The 6,333-nt window shown below is 54.0% G+C and overlaps 1 protein-coding gene and 1 long non-coding RNA gene across 5 annotated transcripts in view; one reads left to right on the top strand and one right to left on the bottom strand.

Annotated features, from left to right (window-relative positions):
- Elfn2 (extracellular leucine rich repeat and fibronectin type III domain containing 2) overlaps nucleotides 1-6,333 on the top strand; it is a 53,830-nt gene that overhangs the window by 25,199 nt on the left and 22,298 nt on the right. The window lies entirely within an intron of this gene.
- LOC116075617 lies at nucleotides 33-4,677 on the bottom strand. Its single transcript, XR_004112652.1, has 3 exons — nucleotides 4,486-4,677; nucleotides 3,801-4,000; nucleotides 33-1,079 (listed from the first exon to the last, which is right to left on the bottom strand). It is a non-coding gene; the product is annotated as an uncharacterized LOC116075617 (long non-coding RNA).

Genomic DNA, 6,333 nt, shown 5'->3' with positions numbered 1-6,333 from the left:
CAGCCATTCCTCTGCTGTGGCCATGGCCCCTGGGTAACCGCTGGACTCAGCCATTCCTCTGCTGTGGCTAGGCCTCCTCCTGCCCTGCTGCTTTTGGCCTGGGAGCCTTTGGTTTCAATGCTATCAGCACTGATGCGGCCCTTAGATCAGAGAATGTTCTAATAACTGTTGTCAGCCACGGCAGAGACCCCAGGACGTATAGGAAGACCTATAGGCCACCAGCTTGGCTGCCTGGGAACAATAGGGTTTGAGGCCTCTTGCTTCGGATCTCTGGGCCTCAGTTTCCTTGAGGGCAATGGCAGTAAGACCCCCTAGCCCTATGAAGAACGTAGAGATGATGGTGGCTCGGCAGGCAGCCATGCCCCTTTTGCTGGATGATTCACATCTTTTGAAATCCTTGTCTTTCGTGAGCTGGAGAGCCTCCTTCTGGCCTGGTCTAGGATGTTGTCCTAAAACCCCATAGCCACCTTACCACGGCCCAGTGACAGTGCCTGGTCTCCGGTGGATCTCCTCAGGAGCTGTGAGCTTCCTGAGCATAGTACTGTGCCTGTGTCCCTTCCTCGGGTCCCTGACTTCTGCCCGAGGGCAAGGCATGGAATGGGGCCTGGAGGGACAGAATGACTTACTATGATGGTTTCCCACTATTGAAGTCCCTTGCAAGGATGCTGATTTGTGAGGATTTGGCCTGAGTCTTCACTGGATCTTCCCGAGATAGGAAGAAGCTGGGTGGGGGCTGGGAGCCACGGTGACGGGTGACAGGCCTGGAGCTGGCAGGGTGTCCGGAGCCTGTGGTTTTGCAGACACACTCTTCACTGCCACCTGTTCTAGTTAGGTAGGTGGGGCTCACAGAGCGGGGAGTGGGTCTTTTTTATTTAGGGTGGCCCCAGAGGAACAGGACGCTGGATCACTCTGGGAGATGTGACAGGCCCGTGGGTCTTAGTTTCCAGTCTGTGGATGGTGGCCATTCAAAAGTCAGAACCTCTTCTGGTGACTCTGGGACGTGGGCAGCTCAGACTTGGTCTCTAGGCGTCTTCTCAGAGGCCCCATCCAGACTGTCCAAGCAGCGCAGTCCCAGGAGCCTAGTCGTTAGGAAGGGAGAAGGCAGATACCTCTGCTCTTGTTTCCAGGTGTGGATGGGCCTTGGTTTGGGTTTCTACATGGGGCCTCTCTGGGGACAGGTCAAGGCTGCTGACCAGAGAGGCTAATGACCCCCCCTCCCCATATCTCTCCCTATTCCTCCATGTGCTCTGTCAGGACCTGATGGGTGCTGCCTCCCTCCTCAGGGTGTAGACAGGGAGTGAGTGCCGGTCAGATACTAGTCAGGGTGTAGGCAAGACAGGTGTTTAGGTGTGTGATCCTGAAGGTTCATGGGGGTGGAAGAAGTGCTGGCTGAGAGGGTTACAGAAGACTGGGGAGCCCCTCAAAGCTTAGGGCAGCATGGGAGAGACAGCTCTGCAGGGCCGATAGGGAAGAACATTATGCAAGGAGCTAGAGGATCTAGAGGCCAGCCTCGGCTATTAGGATTCTCATAGCCAAGGAGGAAGGCAGGCTCAGAGATCAAACCGACTGTACTGGAGGACTTCCTGTAGGAGGCAAACTTGGAGCCCCTGGTAGGGGATAGCAATTGCCAGCAGAGTGGGGCTGCGGAGTCTCTGGGTAGGCCATGAGGTATGAGCAGATGCTAGGGTTAGAGACAGTGAGAGGCTTACCAGAGGGGAACATGAGGAAGGCCTGGAGGAGAACTGTGGATTCAGTGTCTTCTAGCAGTAGGGAACACGTCAGGTGTGCAAGAGCTGTGATGTGGGTGTGAAGTTTTAAGACCAAACACGCAAGGGGAGAGCAGAGGGATGGAGAGAGGGGGTGAAAAGGGGCTTGCAGCTCATTGGAGAGGACTGGAATAGGAAGAAACAGGATCAAAGGAGGCGACCAAAGCAAGGGACATATCCAGAGGGCCCAGCACCAGCAAAGGGGAGGATGGTATACACACATACATACATACATACATACATACATACATGTGTGAGCACATATGTATGTGGCATACATGTACATATGTGTACCTGGGAAAGCATATGTATATGCATGACACACACTAGATTGCATATATATGTATGCGTGGTATGTGTACACATACATGGCACATAAGCACAGGTATGCAGATGTGCATGTGTGGCATGTGCTCACATGCATGTGCCTAGCATATGTGTATATGTGTGTGTGTGTGTGTGTGTATGTGTGTGTGTATGTGCCTCTTCGTGTGGGGAGTAGTTTGTGTTTAGAGTATGTAGCTCTTCCAGGTTCCCGCCACAGGGGCCTGCCAGATTCCCAGGGATCCGGGCAGGGACCAGGTGACTCTGAAGTCTAGGCTGGAGGAGACCATAGCCTGAGGCTGCAGCCTCAGCCGGAGGGGGCTTCCCCCGGGGCAGCTGCCGCAGCCGCAGCCGCTTGTGGAGTGGTTAGCTGGCAGTGCACAGGGAGGGAAGGGTGCCTGGATTGGGTCCAGAAAGGACGGAGGGCTTGCTCTATGGGTGGAAGGGAGGCTGCGGTAAGTGGCTGGAGCTGCTGCTGGCTGTCCTGGCTCACAGGCAGAAACAGCTGGGCTAGGAGCCCAGCATCCCAGCTGCTTTTGAAGGGTGAGAGGGAAGGGCAGAGCCAGAGGGAACCTGTAGAGTGGGGGCATTGTGCAAGGTTTGAGGTCACCATGCATGGCATTGCATGGCTAACAGGTCTGGTGCCCTAGTTATGGTGGCAGGGCTCTGAGCAGGCTTTTGTGAAGAGGACCCTGAAAGGGCCTGATTCACAAGGTGCTCTGCAGCACTCGCTGCTCTGATTTTATCTAACATTGTATCCCCAGAGACCCGTGAGGAAGTTGGCTCAGAGAAGCTGCGCAGGCTGCCCAAGGTCACACAGCTGGAGGCTTTAGAGCAAGAATATGGGTCCGGGTTGCAGGTGCCTCTTTGCCGCTCTTTCCTTGGATCCCAAGGCTCCCAGGGTGCAATGGGCTGCTGTCTTTGGATGTTCTTTCTCTCTTGTGCTCAGAGGCGCCTCTCAGAAGCAGATGCAGGCAAGGGTCAGCTCCAGGCCAGCTGCTGGCCTCCAGAGACTCTTTACCACGTGTAAGTGGTCCCACGCATCTGGATAAGAGGCCAGCTGTGCCAGCTGCACATGCAGACTAGGCGCATCTCAGAAGCTCTGTCCCTATCTTTCCCTGTCCCTGTTCCTTTGCACTTGGCTGGCCTGACTGTCCTGGGCAGGTTCAAGATGGGCTGGCATGTGATCGGCACACTGGTCAAGTCCCTACAGTTGTGATAATAACTACCTGTTGGGTGTAGGGGGTGGACTGATGGTGGGGACCTGCAGGAAGGTCACATGGCCCTTTTGCTTCCAGCTTTGTTCTTTGTGTTGGCTTCACACTGGAACCCATGCTGCCCCTGGCCCTCTAGAGGGGAAACTGTGGGTCATTGGTGAGCTGCCAAATATAGAACAATTCAGTAGAGAAGCCTGGGATTAGGAAGTGCTTCCTGGAGGAGGTGACTAGACTAACACTAGAGAAGTGCACAGCACAGGTGGGAGGAAGATGCAGGCTCTTATCAAAGATGCCTCCTATGACTTTAAGAGCTAGGATCCCCTCCCCAGGACTGCAGAAATATCAACAGATTTTGAGCAGCATGGAACAGCTTCGGAGTAGAGCTGGCTTTCTGGAAAGCTTTGTGTGGAGGCAGTTCTGAGAGGTTGAAAGCAGAGAGGGAAGGGACAGGCCTTGAAGTACGAGGTATAAGGTACGAGATGGCTCTTATTACCTGGTGGGAGAGGCAGAGCTGGAGATAAAGCTGAGCCACAGGCAGGTGATGGCAGCCTTGACACCTGGGGACGCTCGAGGAGCAGAGGCAGGCAGCATAGACCCGCTGAGCCTTGAGAGCACGCTTGGCTGGCCCATGCTGGGATCTAATAAGTAGATACGGAGGTGCTAGCACCTAGCACAGTGGTTCTCAGCCTGTTCCTGTCAAGTAGGGGTCAGCATATCAGATACATACCCTGCATATCTGATATTTACATTATAGTTCCTAACAGTGGCAAAATTACAGCTATGAAATAACAAAGAAAATAATTTCTTGTTAAAGGGTCACAGCATTGAGAAGGTTGACAGCCACCAACCTAGGGGACTAGCAAGTGTCAGACCACAGAGAGGAGGGGACCGAGGGAGGAACCACTCCTGGAGAGGGGCCTGGGAACCTGCAGCAGTTGGAGGATATTTATGGATAGAGGGCCACTCTAGAGGGGGCAGAGGTGCACTGAGGCCTTGGTCCAGGCCATTGCCTCCTCTGGCTTCAGTTTTCCTTCTTCAGGGCCGTGGTCACTGCTGGCTCTGACCTCCATTGAGGTAGAAGGCCACAGCTGGCACCTGCTGCCCGATCACGGACTTGGGGACGCAGGCACTGACAGTTGGCATTGACTGTGTTTACTGATAACCTACTGTTTACTTACCTTGTGTAGGAGGGCCAGGAAATTGCAACTGTGGGGCAGTGGGCCGTTTTGACAGCATGGGTCCAGTAGAGCTGCCACCTCAGAACTCCGGACATCCACTGAGCAGAGTAAATTTGTTCACAAGAGATGGTAGGCATTCAGTGATAGCTCTTGAGAAGATGGCTCAGATTTCTGCCCAAACCCCTCACAGGTGCCTCTGCAGGAGATGTGTGCTCTATCAGGCAGACAATGCCCCAAGCTCCCAGCATTCTAGCTGGACCCTACACCCAGTCATCTGACCATAAGCCAGGCATGCCACGCCCCATACAATAAAAGGGGCGGTGTGCCCCCTCCTCACTCTCTTACTCTTACCTCTCTCTTGCTCTTTGTTCCTCTCTCTTGCTCTATTATTCTTTCTCTCACTCTCACTCTCTTGCTCTCTCTCTCCTCTCTACTCTTTGTTCTCTTCTCTTGCTTTCTTCCTCTCCTTTTTCTCTCTCTCTCCTTCCTCTTCTTTCCTTCCCTTTAACCAGCATATTTTCTCCTTCCTACAATAAAACAACTCATTTATACATTGCCTCCTTTTTAACTAAGGTGCTGTGCAGCAACAGGTCAGCACTGGGGAGAGAGAGAGAGACCCAGGCCTCAGCAGCAGTCCCCCGCCCATGGTACAACATGCGACCCTTGTCCCCTCCACCTCTATAGTGCTCCCACGGGGCACATACACCACAGATGCACCCAGAGAGCTGGGAGGGCTGTCCTGCTTTTTGCAAGCCCAGTGGCTTTTTAGAAGAGAAATTAGGAGCTGAGTATAGTACAAAAATAACTTTCAGGAAGGGATCTTTAGGCTCCAAAGCTTGAGTGCATTTGTGAGGTTTGGGATTCACCTGGGCTCCACGTATGTCCCCATCCCACACTCCTGTCCCTTATCCCCGCTTCCGTTTGTCCGAGTCCAGGCAACTCCAGAGCTTGGCAGGTGCTGTTAGGTTGACAGGCTGCTTGGCAGAACACAGGCTTCTGGGGAGCTTAGCTCCCCAGACTCCCCAGCTTCTGTCTGTCATCTAGTCTCTTGGTGACCCTGGGTTCCAAGGCTTGCCCGTTGTCACTCCTTGTCACTCATTCCCGGATCTCCCATCCCTTGGTGATAGCCTGCATCCCTCCATTCCTTCCGCATGTCTTTATAGCTCAGGGTCTGTGGATGGTGGATGGAGAAATGTTTTTAGATGAGGTGCTGGACGGTCTTGTCCCCTCACTTAGAGGAGGTTGTAAGGATGCTGCTGTCTGCTGAGGGAAAGCCAGGCTCAGGTGCCTGCGGCTGTTGGTGTGCTTGTGTCCTCTCCCCCAACCTCCCCCCCCCCGCCCCCCAGCAATCTAAACAAAGCTGGTGGGCCGAGCAGCTTGAGAGGTACAGCTTGGGGCAATCTCGTGCTTTTGGATTGCTCTGGGCCCATTTCCTCATCCCTCCAATGGGTAGGACAACCAGGACCATCCCTCAGGCTGTGAGTGACTGAATAACCTCACGTGTGGTCAGGGCCTGATTTTGATCTTGCCCTAACCAGATTCTTATAGGGCAGGGCTTATATCCCAGCCACATGGACTTGGCCAGGCTGCTCTTGTCTTTCTGGGTGTCGATTTCATCTGAGAAGTGGTGGGGTTAAGAAGGGACCCTTTTGGTGGTGGGTGGCCCAGTGCTGGCCATGGGGGCTCCATAGGAAGCTTCTTTATGGGGTATTAGGTACACAGTTGTCTGTCACCTGGGCTGTGGGTTGGGGCCGCTTGCTGTGTGACGCCTCAGGCCAGGGAGGAAGCCGTACTCAGACAAAGTAGGTAGAGTCTCCCTGGGAAGCGGAAAGTCAGGTCCTGGGGCGG

Source organism: Mastomys coucha, unplaced genomic scaffold (genome assembly GCF_008632895.1).
Source record: "Mastomys coucha isolate ucsf_1 unplaced genomic scaffold, UCSF_Mcou_1 pScaffold11, whole genome shotgun sequence".
In the NCBI taxonomy this organism is placed as follows: domain Eukaryota; kingdom Metazoa; phylum Chordata; class Mammalia; order Rodentia; family Muridae; genus Mastomys; species Mastomys coucha.
Note: the sequence above shows the minus strand (reverse complement) of the source record. Positions and strands in the feature narration are given on the sequence as shown.